Here is a 22,698-nt window from a genome sequence, read left to right on the forward strand (position 1 = left end):
GAGCAGAACAGAGTTTGTTGTGGGATGTAATGTCCGATTTGTTTGCTTGGTTTTATTCTTCTGTGGTCGTGGATGTGTTGTATCATAATTAAGGGAAATGGTCTGCTGTCCATTTGATCTTTTGAATTGGTGGTTTGATAAAATGCTGGACCCAAAGACTTGTGTTTAATGTTGAATTTGTAGTGAATAGACCTGTTTTCTGCTTCCGGGGCAAGTCCTGAGACACATTGAAGTCTTCAATCAATATTTAAAAATGTACAGTTTCCCGCTGCGACTGTTTGAATTGCTTTTGTATTCAGCGGGCTCATGGTTTCGTCTCCTTATAGCTGCCAGACTAGTAGACCACTGGGAAGCGTCATTACCTTGACAACGTATTCTTTGTACATCAGTCTTGTTTCTTCTGGACTGCTGCTTTTCAGCTGGGAATGCTGACAGAATGGATTATATTGCCATCTAGTGGATAAATCATTTAAATACGCCCTTTAATACCATTCTTTTTTTTAAAACAATTTTATTGATTTTAATACATTCAAAATTGTAAACAATCACATAAAATCACAGTAAAAACTGTAACCTGAAAACTTTAACATGTATAAATTACATTTTAATACCATTCTTGATTGTTTTAGATGTATACTTTTCCGTACCTAAAAAACAACATTATTGCATAGTGAGAGGAAGGAAGGTTTTTTTCATCTGTCGAGGTGGCAGGTGTGGCATGCTAATATATAAATATTTAATGATTGCACACTTGTCAGATTTGAGGTAATTGTAGTCGTATAAATTTGATTACTAAGGAATATGTTGCAGTAGACAGTTTTGTATTGGAACATTGCCCCACCAGATGCACAATAGCAAGGACTGCCCTAATCCCGCCCAGCACTTTGCACATAACGTTTACTTTTAGAAGTGCTTTGAATAAACATAAGGAGACCATTGTCTGCAAAATGGCTGTGCAAAGCACTGTGGTTATTTCAGTACAAACCCTTTTCTCCCTTATTTGCTGGTACCAAGATTGTGACAAAACAGCAGTCCAATTCCCTGTGATGAAAAGGTTCGATACATTATATTACCTATTGAAAGGAATGCAGGATATGCTGCATTAAAAAAAAAAAAAAAAGATTACACTTTTACAGCATTACACTTAAAAATACAGTTCTTTGCAGGGTGAGCGTTGTGAACACATGATATGCTGTATGTATGCAAACTATTACAGCATCACATTTAGAATTACAGTTCTTTAAGGGTGTAAGTGGCAATCTTTCTGGAAAGTTTTTCTTATTGAATTTCTTTATTGCTACACTGCCTCAGAATATGGCTTGTTGCTTATAAGCAGAAATATATTCAAAGAAAGGTGGGGGGTGCAGGGGGGTTAGCCTCACTGCTAAAACAATTACTGCACAAAAAGTATAGTGAAGAAAAGTGGGGATTCAGGCTTTATGGGTTGGGTATTGACATTTTTGAAGTAGTCCACTGTTGCAGTTAATTGAAAATATTTTTTTCATTCTCCACAGAAGTCTGTTTGGCTTCAACTGTTTTGTGTTTGGACCTATAAAGATTCTGAACCACTAATACTTAGACTTGAGCCCTCACCAGCTCTTCAATGTGTTAAAAATGGTCATATAATGAATATTCAGCATGTCACTACAGAATCTGCATGGCTTATCACTCAGCTGTATTTTCCATGCAATGTCAAACAGCCTTATCATGTCAATCATGTAGGTCACACCCATTCCTGCATGGAAGTCATGGTGGGGTAGCGTTTTACTGCAAAGCTGAGTAAAGTAAATTCTTAATTCTTGCTTTTCATAATATAAAGCGTTATAAGCATATAATTTTAGAAATGACTTTTAATTTTACAGACTGTCTTAAGAGCTTTATATTTGTTTAAATAGCTATGCAGACTTCTCCTATGCACTGCTTGCACAATAACATAAAAATATGTGTACAATGGCACAAGTTATATACTCAACTAGGACATAATAATGAAAATTAATATTAAGACACCAGAATAAGAAAACATGCATAAGCAGTTTATTCGCTATGGTCCCACCATAGCTCGATGCAGCTTCAAAGGTTTTCTAACATGCGAATGCTCTGGTTTTGATATGAATTACACATTAGATGCTTTCACATAGTACCTTGAACTTCACTTCTCTGCTTTGCATACGAGCTTAATCTCGTTAGCAGTTCAGTTTACACAAGATTCATTCTGATATAGATACATTTGAAACATCAGCACATTGCCATTTCTTAGCCTATTTATAACACACAAATACACATAAGTTGATATCTAAAGGGAATCTATTGGTATACACCGTGTAGATAGTAACATACAAACTCAATTATATAAGGACAATAATTTTCTCATAATCTGGTCTTCTATTATCACTGTTTTGAAAACATATATTAATTAGAGAAATTGCAAGTCTGTCAATTAATTAACACCAATAAATGTAACACTAGAAAAAGGGATATTAGAATCTTATCATGCAAGCTTACAAACAACTAGAAGTTAACTATATTATCATTTTATTATAAGTTCATTTACATCATTAGAAATTGGGAATATTGATTTATTTCTCACATGGGAATATTAAAATGGTAGTGGGAGGAGGAGAAAAAAAGAGGGAAATTGAGAATGATAATCTTTTACAACATTAATGTACACAAGTATATTATCAGTTGATTGCAACTTAAAACACTATATTGGAAGGTTGGGTTTCATTAGAATATGTGAAATTTAATTCTAAATAAATTAACAGATATATATCTTAATATAAACTTTACTTTACTGAAAATCGTTTTATTAATCAAATGAGTCTATTATTTCATTAGATGTTTTGATATAGAAGTTCTTTTACACACTGAAGATAAATGGTTTATGACATATTTGATACTCAAAAGCAGAGTTTTTTGAATGTTGATTAAAGACATTTTATTCCAGTTATAACTATTTTGATGTTCTAATTGAATTTATTTAAAGATTCTTAAATATTATGGGTTTTATAAAATGCTTTTAACAAATACATAGAAGTTTGAGTATAATTAGTTAAAGCCATATTAGTTAATAAATTACAAAGAATAAGCACTTAGACAGTAGCTAATAGATTGCTGTTACTAGTTAGGTGGATAATTTGAGTGACTGATGTCACTCAAATTAGGAGCTTTTAACTACAGATGGGTTTTGGGGGGGCTATTTTATTATAAATTTATGTTATGTTTTTTGGTAATAGTTTTTTAAATGTTCACTATCTCTTATATAACTGAATTTAATTTGAAAGTACTAATATCTAAAGCTGTAATATGTAATTCATGTACAATTATAAATACTATCCCTTTTGATAATATAACATTCCACTATAATGAAAGGAGAAAAAAGGTTAAGGGTCAGCATACTTTATTAAACAAACTAAACATTTCATGACATCTTCGAAATGCATTTCTATCAATCTCAACGGTTTAAATAATCCAAACAAGAGAAGATCTTTAAATAAATATCTTAAATTACATAGTTCACAGTTAGTATTTCTACAAGAAACACATTTATTAACTAATTACATATCCAAGTTGGATACTAAACTTTATAAAATTTTGGTTAGCTCTGAGCACTATCAAAAAAAAAGATGTGTCGCAATACTTCAGAGAAATACTTTACCTTTACTAAGAATAATAGATACATATAAAGATAACACAGGGATGATATCATTAATTATTATAGAGTTTAGTAATAAAAATTTTATATTAGTTAATATGTATTGGATACCTGCTATTGGTGTAAATACAGTAAAATAGCATATGGATCATATTATACAATTTTCTAAAGGCAATGTCATATTAGCTGGTGATTTTAATTGTATTCTTGATAAAAAAGATTCTAGCTCTAATAGTTAGAGAACATTTTCAGTGACAGCTAGGCTATTAAAAGAGTTCTCTGACATGTTATTGTTGAAAGATATTAATAATTATGCAGATGCTAACTCATTACCTTATACATTTTATTCACATAGACACAAAACATATTCAAGAATTGATAAAGTTTTAATATCTAACAACTTAACAGACACTTTAACTAATGCTAATGTGATTTTGTGTCCACTGTCAGACCATAATTCCTTAACATTTGATCTATTTGTTTATTCTAGTATCAATGTCCAGATAAAGAGAATTCCAGCCTATATTACAAAATTAAATGATTTTAATAGTTTTTTATCTAATGAAGTTCAAAATTTTATTGAGCTTAATAGCACAGAAGAATCACCTGATATATATATATATATATATATATATATATATATATATATATATATATATATATAATATATCTATATATGGAAACACTTTATAACCTCGAATTACTGAAATGTCGAATTTCAGTATCTCGAGACTATAAAGCCGAATGTTAAAAATAGTGAAAGGTCATAATCATGAACTCGAATATATGTCAAATTCGCGGTTATGACTTTACGCTGCGTAATGTCCGGGATTGTGTTTTGATGGTGAGCGGTGCAATGTGTGGGTGTAGATGTTATGTCAGGTAAGTGTTTTCTAAGGGTTTTGAGTGGGTGTTAGAGAGTGTGTGAATGTGCTGATGTGTTTGATGTGTGTGTGAGGGGTCGGAGAATGTGCGTGTGTGAGTTGGCTTTTGTTTTGTGTTTGTGCGATCTCGGAGTTAGTATATATAAGTAAGGGGGTGTGGGGGACGCAGCCCCCCACATGGGGTGCAGGGGGGCTTTCCCCCCTGATTATGTGTGTATGAGTTGTGTATGTGTGTAGTTTTGTTTATGTTGTGATGTGGGTGTTGTGGTGTATGTGTGGTATAGTGTGTGCGGTTTTTTCGGTGTTGTGAATTTCACGTTTTTTTTGTGTCGGTGTTTTGTGGATTCGGTTTTATAGTCTCGAGATACTGAAATTCGATATTTCAGTATTTCGAGGTTATAAAGTGAATCCATATATATATATATATATATATATATATATATATATATATATGGGATGCCTTAAAATCATATTTATATGGCAGAATTATTGATTGGTATAAAAAGAAAAGAATTTTATGGGCTAAGCTATTACAAGAAATACAAACAAAATTAGACAAACTGAAACTTGATATTTTAAAAAATCTAGACAATAAGAGAATAAAGGAAATCTAATTAATGTCAAAAAGGACATAAAATCATTTATTAATAAAAATACAAAGAAAAGGTTATCAGATGAACAAATAAGTGTTATTGATATACAGATATCCTTTAATGATATTCAAAATCAAATAACTAAGCTTAAACATAATAAGGCTCCTGGTAACAATTTAATTATTTCTGAAATTTATAAGATTTTACCTTCTAAAGCACTCACATTGTTACACACAGTTTTTAACATAATTCAAGACAAAAATATAGTCCCTACTTCTTGGAAATATACTTTTATTTGTCCCATTTAGAAACCCGCTAAAGACCCTACTAAATGTTCATCATATAGACCCATATCCCTATTAAACTCAGATTATAAAATGTTTATGTCCATTTATGCAGATAGACTTAAACAATTTTTACCTAACTTAGTTCATGAGGGCCAAACAGGTTTTATAATAAATAGAACATCTTATGATAATGTTAAAAGAATTATTACATTACTTGAATCAGTAAAACATTGTAGAAGTAAACTAACTCTAGTTACCCTAGATATACACTGTGCATTTGACTCTATTAATTGGGAATATTTATTCATTTTACTTGAAGAACTAAATTTCTGTAATAAATTTGTTAATTTAATCGCTCAATTATATAGTGGTACTCAAGCAGCATTGTTGCCTCACAGCAAGAGGTTCTCCCGTTCGATTCTCGGCTGGAGTGTGGCGAGTGCCTTCTGTGTGGAGTCTGCATGACCTCCCAGCGGTTGGGTGGGCATTCGAAAGACATGCGTAAATGGGCGCGCCTTCATTGAAGGTTGAATGTCGACCTGGCACCTCGGCGTTCATGAAAATCTATTGCCAATCATTAGCGGACCGGAGTTCTGCTGTGGCGACCCCTAACCAGGAAAAGCCAAAAGACAACAACAACTCAAGCATATATTAAAATTGGCTCAAATGTGTTCTCTAATATACCTATTGTTAAAGGTACAAAACAAGGGTGCCCTTTATCTCCTCTTTTGTTCACATTAATTACGGGACCATTGGCAAATCTAATAAGAGACAATAAAAATATACATGGTTATAGCATAGGGCCCAGTGAAACATCCAAAATCCAATTATTTGCAGATGATATATTAATTACTCTTGGGAATAATAATCTAACACTACAAGAACTATTTCAAAATATAGATTTATTTAAAAAAAAGTCAGGCCTTTTCTTTAATAACAACAAAACAAAAATTCTTTTAATTGGCTTAAAAGTCATGATATACAGGATGAATACAAAAAAATTATAACCCAGTCTAATCAAATAACATATTTAGGAATATTTATCACCACTAATATTAAAGATATACTGTGAATAAATTACAATAAAAGCTTAATTAATATTGAATATTTAGTAAATAAATGGAACAAAATTATATTTTAAATGGATGAAAAACTTTGAATTATTAAGATGATATTACTCCCTAAATTATCATATATAATACAATCTATTTCTATACATCCTCCCTATATAATAATTAAAAAGTTTAATACAATGATCAAAAAATTCTTATGGCATCCCATTAGACCTAGGATAGCTTTAACCTACCATACCCATAGATGTGGAAATGGAGGTATAGCCTTACCAGACTTAGAAATGTATTTAATTTCTTCAGTGATAAAAACAATCTCGTATCTTATAGATGAGGAATATTCAGCTAAAAGGAAAGAGATAATAATAACTTTATCTCAAAACCCAAAAAACAATGACAGTGTTCAACTATGAACTTTTATAAAAAATTCATTCATATGGAATTTAAAAGGTTATCGTACTAACTATTCCTCACAATCATTTAAATCTAGTTATATAAATCTAATTTTAAAATATTTAAAAAATTTTATATTAAGGTTTAAAGAATATAAAAAATGGTTGTTCCTCATTTTCCCCATTGCTCATACACAAGGAATCATATTCTCTACAGATTGTTCCAAAATGTCTCTATTTAAAGAAAAACATTTAATATTCTGGTATCAAATGATGAATAATAATGAACTGAGAGCTATTAACATACTTATGGATGAATACAACATTGATACACTATTATGGCTAGATCTGCAAGAAGCTAGAAAATACATTTTGGACAAACTCGATTTAATTCCTTTAATTATCAAAAAATCAATACCTAAACTTATTAAATATTTGATTTTATTCTCACAACATAATCTACCAGTCAAAAACAGATTGTCATTTATTTATACGGCAATTAAATCTGATTTGGATACACACACAGAAAATTATTGGAAATCTTTTTCTGTTATTAATAATTATTCTCCTTTAGAGACAGATAAGACTAATATTCTTACATCAGCTAGTAAAACTACTTCTTCACTTAAATGGAGAATTTTCACCTGGAGATTTCTACACAAATCATTTCTCACTCCCTATAACATGAGTATAATAACAAAAAAAATGTTGCATGCTGGAGATGTAATATTGTAATGAATGCAGATTGGTCTCATATATTTTATGATTGCTTACTTTTAAAGAACTTTTGGGAAGAAGGTAATATTTTTTTACAAGCAATCTTTACGGCTAATTTCCTACTCATTAAATTACTTGTCTATTTTTAATACACCAGTTCCAGAATGTATTAAAAAACAAATATTCTATTATTTGGTCTATTTTATCCATTGCCAGAAAAACAATTACAAATAATTGGAAATCTCCACGTATACCTTCATTACAAGAATTTAAAGATCTTCTCTTGGAAATATCTAAGTTAGAAATGTTAACTATAAAACTTAGATCTACTAGAGATACAACTTCTTATAATCAATGGAAAAATATACATGAATTATTTGAGAAATAGTCAGCTTAACTTATTTATGACATTGATCTGTAATATAGTGAACATTGCTGTAAATAGTTTTTCTTGATTTGTTTTTATTCAATTACATTCTGTTTTTTATCTATTATAAAAGTTAATTTTTTTCTTTATAAATGTGTTTGTCATAATAATCTTATCAATAAAAATGTTTATAACAAAAAAAAAAAAAAAATACATCAACCTTCTATATACACCTTTGTACAGGGCAGGTTTTAGAATGGGTGGGTCTGAATGCACAACTAAGTCCATGTTAAAATCCATTTACACAGTCTGGGGAGAGGGAGCCACCAGACCTCTAGAAGCTCTAAGTATCTGAATGTTCTGTGATGTATTTTATACCTTATATTTGAAAATAATTACTTTTAGATGCATGTTTACTGCTACTCAGAAGAATTATGTATGCACCCAGCATTATTTTGTGTGTTCACACATAAAATTAAGTGATATTTTTTACACTCACACATGCATGCACGCACACACACACACACACACACACACACACACACACACACACACACACACACACACACACACACACACACACACACACACACACACACACACACACACACATGTACGCACACATACACACACACAGACACACACACGCACATGTACACACGCGAGCGCACACACACACACACACACACACACACACACACACATACACGCACACACACACACACACACACACACACACACACACACACACACACACACACACACACATATGCACGCGTGCATGATCTGCATATTCACCTTTAGGGAAACTGGAGGAATGCCAATTGACCTAATGCATGTCTTTGTGGTGCTGGAAGAAGCTGGAACACATGGGTCGACACACAGAGACCGTAAAAGGCATATAGACTCCAAAGAGAAAAGTCCATAGCCAAGAACTCAACCAGAGAAAAGCACAGTGCAATGGTAGTGTTACTCGCCACACCACTGTGTATAAACAGTTGTGTTCTTACACATCCATTTTTATGCTAAAGCACTATAGACAGGCACCTATCTATCATAGGATCATAGGATCATAACAGGGTACCGGGCTAATGGATCCGGAGCCCTTACAAGCCTAGCCAAGAGTATATCCCCTAAGAAGAAACCTCAAGGTTGCACTTGAAAAGGGTCAGTGACATACTCTGTTTGAAGTGTATGGGAAGTCTATTCCAGAAATGGGGCAGCCTCTGGGAGACAAACCTGTCTCTCCAGCAGGTTTTGTTGATGTCACATATTAGATTCAGGCCTTTTGAGCAGGTTGTGGGTGAGGAGTTAGATTTACGTATATGGAGCATCTCTAGTAGGGCAGGGTCCGAGATTGCCTTGTAGGTGAGACACAGATCACCTTTGAGCAATCTATATGATACCGAGTAGAGTGATAGTGATTTGAGCCTGTCCACATAGGACAGTTGTTGGAGGCCATGGATTCTCTTTGTGAGATATTTCTGTGGCCTTTCCAGTGTAAGGCTTATGTTTGTGATGGCAAGTCCAAGAAATTGTGGCCAACCTGTTACTCTTAAATGTACTGCAGTGATGGTCCACCCCCACATACAAGCATAATGGCAATGCCAATGATGTTTAAGATAGAAAATGAAAACAATTAGGGCCAGTCCATTACTCTTACACTGCAGTCTTCCTTACACACACACACACACACACACAAGTATAAGCCATACCAATACTAGTTTTAACCTGATTTCAGCAAGTAGCAATATGCTGTGTGACACTAGTACTGTCACAAAGGATTAGTGACGGTTGTTTAGTAGTCATCAAACAACAGCACAGGTAAATCACTTAGTCATCTTATTGTGGAATAATGCAAACCTGTCACTGTCCCTAATTTCACAGAATGTCCCTGATTTTGCCTCATATTTCTGCCCTGTCCCTTGAAAAATTTTAATTTCTTAGTAATATCATTCAGGATTACAGGCAGTCAATAATGCCCGACATTAATGTTTCACACTTCTTATTGTTTAAAAAAATGCATGACGGTGCGAAGCATGTAGTTCTATAAATTTTTAAGTGAATTAAAGTAATATTTAAAAAGTGTTTCTGATTTTGAGCATTTATTCCGCCATTATTTTTGGTTTTGCCCAGAATTCTTTACCTAAGAAGTTGAGAGTTATAGTATTTGGTGTCCTGCCAGTATTTATAAAACTCCCCGAAAGAGAAAACATTATGAAAATCAGGACAATCTGCTGTTTTTAAAATCCAAGATAAGTACTGAGATTGGTTACTCTGGGATGCTGATCGCTAGCAGTTGGCTCACTCATATTCATTCACTGCTTACCAGCTTTACCCTAACAGTGTCATATCACAACCCTGCTTATGGTAATGCACATAATCTAAGACTAAATTAACTTTTTCTCTCTTAATTTTCCCCCAACCAGTCAAAGATGATTATGGGGGCCCCCACAGCCATAGGTATCAGAGATGCCTAAAGCCAGCTATGATGTTAGTTTTAATAGAGATAACCCCCTCAAGCAGGATTTAACTAAGTCAAGGGCAGTCTACAGTGGTAAAATATTTATCAAAATTATGAAGTCTGTTGCTTGACAAAACACAATCACTACAATCAGAGATATCTTTATATTTTAAAGTAGAAGAAGCAAAGCTCAATCTTTAGGCTTCTTCACCCTAAGAGTTATTATTATTCACCTGGTGCCCAATCCTTAGGCTTCTTCACCCTACGAGTTATTATTATTCACCTGGTGCCCAATCTTTAGGCTTCTTCACCCTAGGAGTTATTGTGAATTATTCACCTGGTTTATTTAGTATACAAGGCTGCTGTACCAGCTTTTGTTAGTTTGACAACATAACAAAATATCAAAAAAAAGAAGACTTGCTATTGTTGGGAGGCTCCCAAGGACAAGGGCCCCCAACACCCACAGGGTTCACTGTTACCTAAAACTGGTTATGTGTTTGTTTAAAAATCACCTTCAGGGTGGTTTCCTTGTTGAAAGATCAAACTGCTCTTGGGGGAAACTAGGAACCTGTCAACGGACACCTTGTTGGAGTGGTGACAGTGACAACCACACATAATGGGGGGAGGGGGATCCTATGTTCAATCCACAGACAAGAGTCAGAGTTTTCCTTTACTGTTGAGTATCTAATAAGCAGACAGCAAAATGAAATAGACCCAGGACAGAGCCTTGAGGGGTTCAGTGGTGGTAGGGGCTTGTGAAGAAAGCAATCTTCCTGTTCTTACGTGTTGTACACAACCATCTAACAAGTTGTAGATCCAATATATTAGCAATTCATTCACCATGACGTCTTTTAGGTTATATATGAATTTGTTATGAAGTGTAGTTCAAATGCATTAGCCAGATCAAGGTTAGCTGCATCAACAGATAAACCTTCTTCCAGGGTGAGAGTTTCACACTCAAAAAATTATGAGGTTGAGTATGCAAAATCTACCTTTGGCAGAACTATACTGGGTTATGCCATAGAGAAAGACATTTTCTGTGTCTCCCTGAATCATGAATCCCTTCATCACCTTGCACAATATGCTTGTGAGGCTGACTGGTCTGCAATTACAGGGGTTTATAGAAGGGCCTCCCTTATGGATTGGAAGCACATTTGCCTGCATGCAGATAGCAGAGACACAAATAATTTTTAATACTGCATTAAACATATGAATTAGGGGTTATATTAGGCTATTTCTGATTGTGTATATTAAGATGACTTTCCTTAGATCACTATTGCACTATTCCAAACTGTTGGGTTATCTAGCCATATAATGTGGATGTTCTGTCAGGGTACCAAAGTTAAAACCTTCCATAAAGACATATGTACAACATATGGCCTAAGCCCCCTGATGTAAGGGCATATAAGTGGACATATGAGCATAAAACCTCTACTAGCTTGTTGCCAGTCCAAATGCAGGTCTCATACCCATCTGTATGTTCTATGCACTGTAGCTGGTACCATTAACCTTCACTGGTTCAGATAAGTGCACTATTGGGGAACTTTCCTTTTGTTACTCCATTAGATTTCAGATAGGAGAGGAAAGTGCAACTGTGGAAGGGAGATTCCCTCAAAGGATCTCCACTCCCAGTGCCTCTTCTGTTTAGGTGTTTGGTATGGCTATCAGAGTTGTATGATTTGCCAGTCCTTTGTACCTAAAACCTTACAGACACAGCTTCTCTCAATATGTAGTTGGAAACCTAGTGCCTTAAGTGCCTCAACCAAGATAAGCTAGTAAACCCTTCCATCCCTGATGTGCCACCTATCCCAAAGAAGAAAGATAAGAGGCCTAGGTCTGATATTATGCCTGTCCAGTCAGACTGGGAGGTACCTGTTAAGGTCTTGGAACGAGCAGTATGCCTAATGCCATCTCAGATGCACATTACTGCAATCCCGTCAGAGACCAGTATGCTGCCTTGGGTTCCAGAATGACTGATGCTACCAACATTGTTGAGAAGCGGGAACCTTGTATAATCATTTCTGAATGACCCATAAGGTATCCTGCAAATTTTAGTTACAGGGGAAAATACCAGGGTCTCTTATCTAGGAATGTCAAGGAACAGAACCACCACGTCTGGTGAAAACAGACATCACACCTAAAAAGAAAATGCAGAAAAAGAAAAATATTTCCTTTCCTCTGATATCCAAGGAAAATGAGCTGATGGATATTTCTCAGGGCGTTTTTAAAGCCATAATGGCACTTAAGCCATCATCTTTTGCATTATCCGCACCTCACAAAAGGCATTATAGAATCATCATTCTGCATATTGTATAGTACTACTGTAAATAGTTCCTTCTGGGCTTTGTATGCAATGCTGTTAAATGTTACCTGCTTATTTTTATGTTATATATGTACTGCAGTTATTATTTCTTGGGGAGCTTTTGAGCCCGGCCTCTGCTGAAAGGGGGTTTATTTGCCCAGTCAGTCTTTCATGATAAACAAATGAAAATAAAATAAATAAATAAATTAATAATCATTTGTGGATGACTCGGATTCTAATGTGAGCACCCTGGCCTACTCTTATCAGATCCAATTTCAGATTTGCTAGCTTCTGATGATGAAGATTCACTTTCTCCTGACTCCCCTGTTGAAGAAGCTTTATTTGGGAAAAAAACATCTCTAACATGATAAAAGATTCTCAATGGAAATTAAAACAGATTTCTGATGTGCAAAAAAGATATAATTTTTTAGGGCTGGGCACCCCTACTCCTGCTTCTGTGTCACCTATCCTGGAGGCCTTCCTTGATGCCCCTGCATCCATCTCCACTGCTCCTGACTCTCAGCCACCAGCCCCTAGAAGTCCTGATAGATTTTATAAAGTGCCTGAAGATTTCTGCTTATAAACTGGACCCTATACAAGCGAGTCCTCCAACTGTCCTGTCTTTTTTTTTGTGGGCTTTTAAAAGCTGACTGGCATACTCCTCCTCTTCATCTTCCTCTCCTATCCAGAGGTAAAACAGCTTCTGAAATGTGTACTTCACCTAAAGCCTACTAAGAAAGCTATCCCACCTAATCGGGGTCTCAACCCACTCTTCCTCTTTTTGAACCATCAGCCTCTGCTTCTCTCAAATTCTGCACTTGGAAGACCTTAGCCCTAGTACTCCTTACCTCTGCTAGATCAGTCTCAGAAATTACATCCCCTCTCTTCCTTATTTTTCATAAGATCAAAGTGTCTTTGAGAGCCTGTCCCACCTTTATGCTTAAAATAGTAATTGAACTATCCCTCAGGCAGTCCATCTATCTTCCAACCTTCTTTCCTAACTCACGAAATAAGGGAGAAAGAATCATGCACTCACTGGATGTGTATAGGTAGCTCAGATTTTACTTGTGCAAAACTAAGGCTATCTGCAAGTCTGACCAGTTGTTTGTTTCTTTCCATGAAATCAAACTAGGTAGCCCAGTTTCTAACCAAATTATTGCTAAGTGGATTTCTAAATCCATCTCCTTTTGTTACACTCACAATGACAAAACTCTACCCTCACTAGGGAAATCACAGTAGTTTCATCTGAAGCTTTACACAAGTGGATAGACTCAAGAACTATCCTAGAAGCAGCTACTTGGTCCTCAGTGCATACTTATACCAAACACTACAGAGTTATTCCAAACGCCAAGATGTCACCAATAAGTAAACCGAAAAGCTCTGTGCTTGTAAATTATTTTATTACATAAAAAACAAAGAAACGTTAAGTGCTTTCACCCATCACAATGTAGGCTTCTTCAGAACATTGTAATTGAGAACACTAATGATTAAATTTAAAAGTTGGCTCCAACCTTTTTTTCTTTAAAGCAACATACACATGCTATTCTTGTTACGCATATGTAACAATATAACCACTTGTATTTGCTACTAAGCTTACACACATTGGTCTAAATATATAAAAATTAATGTATATGTTACTACATCATATTTCTCCTCTTAAAAATTCATAAAACATTGACATGCAAAAATATGCATAAATAAATCCGATCTATCATAATAAAATATCGATGATTAAAAATGTATATGCTTAAAAAAGCACAATTGTATAAAAAAATAAAAACAATTATCATCTTACAATGTGTATAATAAAGGCAATTCATATACAATATTCACGTGATGCCTTGTAATAAGAATCATACTTTATGAGCATATCAGACTACATTGTGATGGGTGAACGCACTTAACGTTTCTTTGTTTTTTATGTAATAAAATCTTTTACAAGCACAGAGTCTTTCGATTCACTTATTGGTGACATCTTGGGGTTTGGAATATATTTGTAGTGATTATCTTTCTTTTTGCTAAACACTACAGAGTAAACACTTTTTCTAAATCCATTGCTAGCTTCACCAGAACAGTCCTCTCTGGATAGCTTGACAGCTTTCCCATGTCTCATCCAGCCACCCTTTACAATTCTTAAAAGTTTGGGAATCATCCATCATCAGTGCAACAGTGATGTAAGGAAGGACATAGCACAGTTGTGTAAGGACTTACCATAGCAGTAGATGTCCTACTGACCACTGTTCCAGTATTCTTTCCCAGCCTACCTTCTCCATTTAGTCTTTGCCTTCCTCTTATTGGGGATTGAGGGGGAGACATTTTTTGTCTTCTCCCCTCTCAGCTGACCAGTTACTCTAGTTCTTCAGATGTCTACAGGCTTACCAGCTCGGCTATATTCTAAGGTTTTACACTTATACATACATCCACTTATGTATGCTTAAGCCTGTGGGTTTATGTCACTGTGGCTCTAAGGACGTTTTTGGCTTTGGTACCCCAGCCAAACATCCCTGTTACCTGATGAGATAATCCAACTGTTTGAAATACTGCAACAGTGATCACTAGGATATCTACTGTTATAATAAGTTCTTGGTATCTGATTTTGTCATGTGGAACTGCTGTTAATGAGCTTACTGAGAGCAGATGTGACCATTTTGGATGTAATTTTGTGTGAGATAGTGTTACAGGGAGGACGAATACTGGGATTCCCCTTAGTAGCTTTAAATTTCCTCTGATTACCATCCACAACATAAGTCATAAATATCTTGTATTTATTGCCACTTATGATACCACTGTTCCTACTGACTCACATTTCAGTCATTCCACCCGCCAGTATAAGCCATGGATATCTTGTATTCCTTGTCACGTGTCATATGTCCGCTCGTACTGACTAACATTTCAGTCATTCCACTTGCTCCCATTCCCTCACTGCCCCCTAAACATTCATACCCACTCCCCCTTTTCCTCATCTTGGTTCAAGAACTCATAGGTAAGTACTATGCTAGCTGCACTTGCAGGCCACTTTAAATCCAGCCAATTTCCCTTTTTCCGCTCAAATTAGCTTATCCCATTCGGTTAGAGATTGGGCTTACTCATCCCATGGTCGATAATTGTATATTACCCCTAATGAAAATAAGTGGAAATTATAATTAACAAATGAAAATGATGCAGTAGCATGTATTACAATAACAGCTGTTTACAAATGTAGCCGTGGTGGTGCTGCGGTAGCAATGTCGCCTCATAGCAAGACGTTGTCCTGTTTGATTCTCAGCTAGAGCGTCTTCTGTGTGGAGGCATACGTGAATGGGGTGTGCCTTTGTTGAAGGTTGTGCATCAGGGCTGGTAACCCGGTACGTAAAAATCCACTACCAATCATTAGCGGACCGGAGTTCTGCTGTGGTGACCCCTAACCAGGAAAAGCCAAAAGACACAAACATTTTATCTGAAAATTAGATAGTTATAAAATGACTGCTGTGTAATTGTATCATTGTGTGTAAAGTCTACCAGACAGTGTTATCATTATACAGGTGGTATTTTGATTTATTCAATAATTTCCAGTATTTCTGGTCCGAGCCTGAAAATAAGCCAGTAGGATTACAAGCTGTCAAATGCAAATAAATAAATACAATAGCTATATTTGTTGGCCTTGTTATTGGGATATCATTTTGCTCTAGAGCATTACATTCCTGCATCTTTCTCTTCAGTTTTTAGATATGGTTGTTAAACCTCTTATTATTATTACCTTGTTCATGGCAAATTTTACCTTGAATGAAGCCTTACTTAATTTGACTGGTATGAAGAGTTGTTTTCACATGGAGTTAATCTTATCCTCATTGCACTGGATTTGGAAAAGTTTAAAGGTGTTGTAGGGTCTTTTATTTTTTTCAATAATTTCTTCATTTTATAACTGGACCATTTAGGCTTATTGCAGAATGTTCCATCATATTTTTGTCTGCTAAGGATTAAATGATCAAAGCAGTTATTTAAAGGGTGTAGAGGTATACATTTTAATTGTCCTTCATTTTGTAGATCATCCCTGATTTGACTAATAACTTCTTTTCTTGCACCCTTATAAAAATTTTGATTTTCTGGGAAATCACTGAGGTTTACAGCCAGTCAGTAATACCATCATTAAAGTTTTATACTTCCTTATTCTTCAGAAAATTCATGCAGATGTAAACCCGTTGTTCTATTAACTTTTTAAATGAATTAAGAGTAATATTTAAAAATTGCTCCTAATTTTGGCCCTTTGTTCCCCCTTTACTACTGGCTTTGTTCACAACTCTTGAGAAAAAAGTTAGGAAATATGTGCAGAGGAATGACATCCAGGGTTTGTTTTGCTTTATGCCGATTGTTTGCCAGGATAGGCTTTTACTCCTTCAGCATCCTTGAAGAGGATAAAATGGATATATCAGGGAATGGTATCATATCAAAGAGCTTTCTAGCTCCAGATATAAAAAACAAAATGGTAAACCCTGAGTGATTGTTGACAACACATAATCAAAGAATGATTCAAGAATTGTTCAATGAACTCAAGCTACTTTTAAAAACCTGTCTTGATCTTGACCTGATAAGACTAATTCTTGTGTTTAGCAACTAACAATCGCTGCTATCCTTTCCAGTACTTGCTCAAGATATACTTAGGCTTATTGAGCTGCAGACAGCTGACTCTGACTTAAGTCTGCCTTTATAGATACAGGCCGTCTAGGCATGTTTTTTGATTTAGGGCAGCTTCCACTTTGACATAATTTATTAAGCAGCATATTCAGGGGATATGCTATAATGTGTTTGACTTTGTTTAAACAGGTACCTTGGCCAAATATCCCGTTTGAATAAATACTAACTTGACCTACCCTAAAAATAAGACACATACTTAGCAGTACTAACCTGGTCTACAAAAGTAGATAATAACTAAATGAAGTAATGAATACATTAATTAATAAATACAGTTACATGAGATATTTAGCCAGCTCTACTGAGGCTTTGCATATTGTATCAGTAATGCTGTAGTAATTTCTTATTGTATAATTACTCATACCACAGTATTTGTTTATTGACATTTTTCTGACAGTTTAGAGCACATGATTAAAGCTATGAGCTGCTAACAGGCTTCATTCTATAGTCCAGGTTCAGATCCCCTCAACCTCTGTTTGCCTACTGCATGACTGAGGAAGAGCACTTAAACCAGAGGGTGCTCCTGCATCGCCCCTGTAAGAAGTACTGATACCTACTGAGATGGATAAGGTAACAAATTAATAAAATAAAAAAGTAAAACAAAAAAAACACACACACAAGACATTTTATATATTATTTACAGATTTATTCTGTATACCATTTTGGATGCAAGCTGATGTTGTTGTATCTTTTGGCTTTTCCCGGTTAGGGGTCGCCACAGCAGAACTCCGGTCCGCTAATGATTGGCAGCAGATTTTTACGTACCAGGTTACCAGCCCTGATGCACAACCTTCAACGAAGGTATGCCCATTTACGCATGTCTCCACACAGAAGACGCTTTAGCTGAGAATCGAACATGACAACGTCTTACTGTGAGGCGACAACGCTACCGTAGGATGCAAGCTGATGTTATCTGAAACTCTTTCTGTTGTTTCAGTGAAGATCAAACAATTTTGGTTAAAACATTATTTTCTCTGTTTATAGGTAAATGTTAGGCTATCAGTCTATGGACTATTTAAAGCCTAACGAATAACCAGAGATCAGAATCATACCCTCTACCTTGTATCTGTGAGGTAAAGACATCAATCATTAACATGACCCGATGCCCTCTGGGATTTTTTTTTGTCACACCAGTCTTAGCTTACTCAACAGATTCTCCTTATACTTCTTTAGGATTCTTCTTCCTAAGCTGTTATATCTGTTTAGATTATGTTTTCTTTAATATATCAATATTACAGGTTGGATATTTTTATAGGTTATCGTATATCTCCTTTTTTCTGTTATTATTTCCACTACACAAGTTTCACTTTCACGTTCCATATTCATCATACTAGAATAATCAATATTGTCTGTAAAGTACTTATTTTAAGGAACAAAAAATACTTATTTTAAAGAATTCTTCATAGTGTCTCCAAATTGTTGCACTGTTGTATAATTTGTGAAACATGAATTGTGAAATGATTTCAAACTAATCTCACTTGTTTGTACTTATGACACATAAGCCTATTCCTAAATTATCAGCCATCTATCTGATAAGAGAATATATATAAATGTCTGCAAATAGCAATTTTTTGTCTTTTTTACTAAAATTTGACTTTTTGTTTACCCTTTGACCTCCATCTGAACTGTATTTTCTGCCTTCATTGCATTTATTAAAAATCTATGATCTTCCGTTTGCATCCTCTTACATATGTTTTTTTTATTATTTTGCTGTTGTATCTCTTTCTCCAAATGTTTGACTAAAGCCAATTTTTACTAATTTGACATAGCCTTCTTAGACATTTGACATTCATCCTGTTCAGTTATAGACTTTATTAGCTTTTCAGATAGTAAAGAGGGAGAAGACACTTGGGGCCAGATTTAAAAATATATACTGATGTGGACATTTTAAAAAGTTTAAAATGAAAGATTTGTAATCTCTTATAGGGTTACATCTAAATGACAGAAATAACTATGATTACAAAAAAGTATACTAGAAAAAAGTACATGTTTCTGAAAATGCTTGATCCGGTCTATAAAAGTTAATCCTCTATACGTGTGAAATAAATGTTTCTTTAAAATATATTCTGGAGAAAAAATATTTCTTTCTCAGATAATCTGTGACCATATTGTAAGATGAGGTGACAATGTCTGTATTATTGTGCCGTCTGCTGATATGCCAGTGAGATATGCCAGTGAGCAGCCATGATATTTTAAACAGTGCTGTGTTTGTTTATTCATGCCATGTTTTCAATACTGTTCGGTTTGCTGCACAGTTATATATTCTGCCAAATTACAGTCCTCTTGGTATACCTTGTAACTACAAGTGTCAATGGTAAACACAGTGTCAGTGCACAACAGGTAGCATACTTGCCTTTGGTGGTGAGGGCTGTGGGTTCTATTCCCAGACCAGGCAGATTGATTACTGACACTGCAGTGCAGCATGAGGAGGGTGCTGCAGTCCTGAGTGTACTGTCCTTCAGATGATATGTTAAACTGAGGCCTCATCTGCTTGAGTTGGAGGCACCTCAGGTGGATGTAAAAGATCTCATGACACCTATTAAAAAGATTAGGGGAAACTTCCCAAATGCCCTGGGCAAATTTCCTCTAATAGTATAAATGCCACCTAGGGTCTCCCCAGAAAAGGTGCTACTAGACTAGTGGGACTAATCTGGTCACCAAAGGATAAATAAATAAAATAAACTCATTTGGAGACATGAAGAGCATTCTAACTATTTCTCCCATCTGTGCAGAATAATATTAAAGAATTCTACTGTCTTTTTTTGTATACCTTCTCAATCATGTTCACACTGAAATAATCCTATGACACTGATGATTTAAGGCAGATTTTCTTTGTGCAGTTGTTGCTCAGGATTTAATAGGGAAAATGTGTTGGTGGGAGGCTACTAACTGTAAATATTTTAGCAGTGAAGAAAAAAGTAAAATATGCCTTCAACCACCATCAACCACAAATAAATATATATGCATAAACATACAAATAAATACTGGTAGCTATTCCTTAACTGGAAGAAAGAAAGCATTTTAGTGATATGCTGTGATATGACAAATATGATGTAAAAATCTTCATGGGGATGGTTTACTCTTTCGGCTTGTAAGCACACAATAAGAGGTACTTTTTTATAAATGACTCATGAGTGATTATCTGGCTGTCTTATGCTGTGGGTAATGAAGATAACTTAATTTAGGCTGTAGACAAGTTCTTTGTGGAGCCTACATCCTACATTTCACTAGAGTCAGAGTTACTATTAAAAATATCTGGTCCAAGTCAGTACTCACCTAGCCTCTTAGACAATATTACTGGGTCATAATTTGAAGTACCATTTTGCTTCTTCATAGTAACGTTTCTTTACCTCCATTGCTATTCATTTAATCCATGAAGTATGGTTCCATGGGTCTATATTAGAACACCGAACATTCAAAATGTCGAGTGTTCTAATATCGAACCCTATGAATCAAAAATTTAAAACATTGAACATTCAGAATAGCGAATTTTTTCCTAGGGAAAAAATTTGCTGTTCCAAAACACATAAACACAACACAAGCACACCAAACAAACAGCAATCCACACACATACACCTAAACTCTAACACCTAATCCTACACTAAACTATACATACACCACTAACTATCCACTTTCCTTAACCCAAACCCTAACCCTAAGGTCCGTCACTATCGCACAGTCACCTCACCTGGACCCTAACTCACCTACCCCTCCTAACCCTCACGTCCACACAATCGCACACTTACCTGACTCGCATCCTAACCCTAACTCACCTAACCCGCCCTAACCCTCACGTCCACACAATCGCACACTTATCTGAACCCGACCCGTAAATTTCCACCACAGCGCTGAAAATACCAAAGCAACAGAAATGGACAACTGAATTCTTTCCCTAGGAAAAAATTTGGTTTTCTGTTTCTTTGATATTTTCAGCATTTGCTGAAAATGGGTTGATATTAGAACACTCGAAATTTTGAACGTTTGGTGTTCTAATATAGACCCTGGTTCCACTTATGTGGGATACTCTATGTTAAAATCCCTCTGGACATCAGAGGAGTGAGTGAAAATAAATCACAGAATTTTCAGCCTTTCAGGCTTTGCATTGGCCCATGTGCAGCCATCCATGCTGTATCCAGTGGAGGTGATCAGTTGCATGACATGCAAGCACATTACCTTAGGAGTGCAGAGATTAAGGTTATGACACTTAGAAACTCAATAATACTCTCACTACCAGGGTGTACATTTGGTTATAAGTAATGAAACTCGACACAGGAAAATTCTTTAAAATTGATTCTGTGAAATGACATTTGACTATATCCTATGATGAAAAGAAGTGGCATTGGGCACTGTGGCACAGCACCTGAACTTAAATACACTAACACTGTTTGGTAAATAAATGAAGGCTTCCGCTCACTTCACTACTTGACCCCTGATTCATGAATATCTGTTCATAGAACTGTTATCTTGAAAATCTTTTAACATCTTTTTTTGCACTGATCTTTTCTCTAAATATTGAGCTTACATCGCCCAGCTACTCTTTTGACCCAATTTGTTCCTTCTGGCTAAGATCCGATTGGGTCATTCATTCTCTGGGGATGACATTTGAGCTCTACCTTCTCACTAGCAATCACAGGGTCAGCCTGCAGTGAGCTTTTGTGATAAAGTGATCAGTTGGTCTTGCTCCCCTTGCAGATACATCCATCCATTTAATCTGCAGTCTACACTGGGGTCCTACCACTGAAATAGTGCCTCGGAGCATATACCCCCTCCCTAAAACAAAGACATTTAGCCTTGTTATTCCTCCCTTACTCTGCTTGAGCTGCAGCAGGTGCCCAAACCGCTAATCAAGTTCAGTTCTCTTGGGTCATAGACAGAGCTTTAGCCATCTATGACAATGGGGTGGACTATAACACATTCTGTTTCGCAGACTGGCATTTCTATGAAACAAATATGCATACTGTTCCATTTTGGAAACAGACTGTAAACTTGTGCTAAGCATTACTAAACAAGAGATGAGGGGTGGAGTACAGGAAACATATAGTGTAGACTAACATAAAAGTGTAAAAATTAATGTGTACCTGATGTGGTGTGCTATGTTATGATATATACAAATGTTATATTTCAAGGCATGGTATTTGATTTTGATATCTACCTATATAAAAGTGCCATGGCTTGAATATTTACATGGTTAAGAGGAACACTTGGGTAGCTGCTGAATCTGACAAACAATTGTATTTGAACAAGCTATGTGAACAGACAGTCTGGACTGACATCCAATTTAGAAACTAATTAACTTGTT

General features: G+C 35.4%; 1 protein-coding gene across 1 annotated transcript in view; it reads left to right on the forward strand.

Moving 5' to 3' along the window:
• The window catches only part of PDZK1 (PDZ domain containing 1), a 550,816-nt gene that overhangs the window by 459,306 nt on the left and 68,812 nt on the right, over nucleotides 1-22,698 (forward strand). The gene's annotated exons all lie outside the window — the stretch shown is intronic.

The sequence above is a fragment of the Protopterus annectens genome, chromosome 5.part0, assembly GCF_019279795.1.
Source record: "Protopterus annectens isolate FY-2018-M chromosome 5.part0, PAN1.0, whole genome shotgun sequence".
Lineage (NCBI taxonomy): Eukaryota > Metazoa > Chordata > Ceratodontiformes > Protopteridae > Protopterus > Protopterus annectens.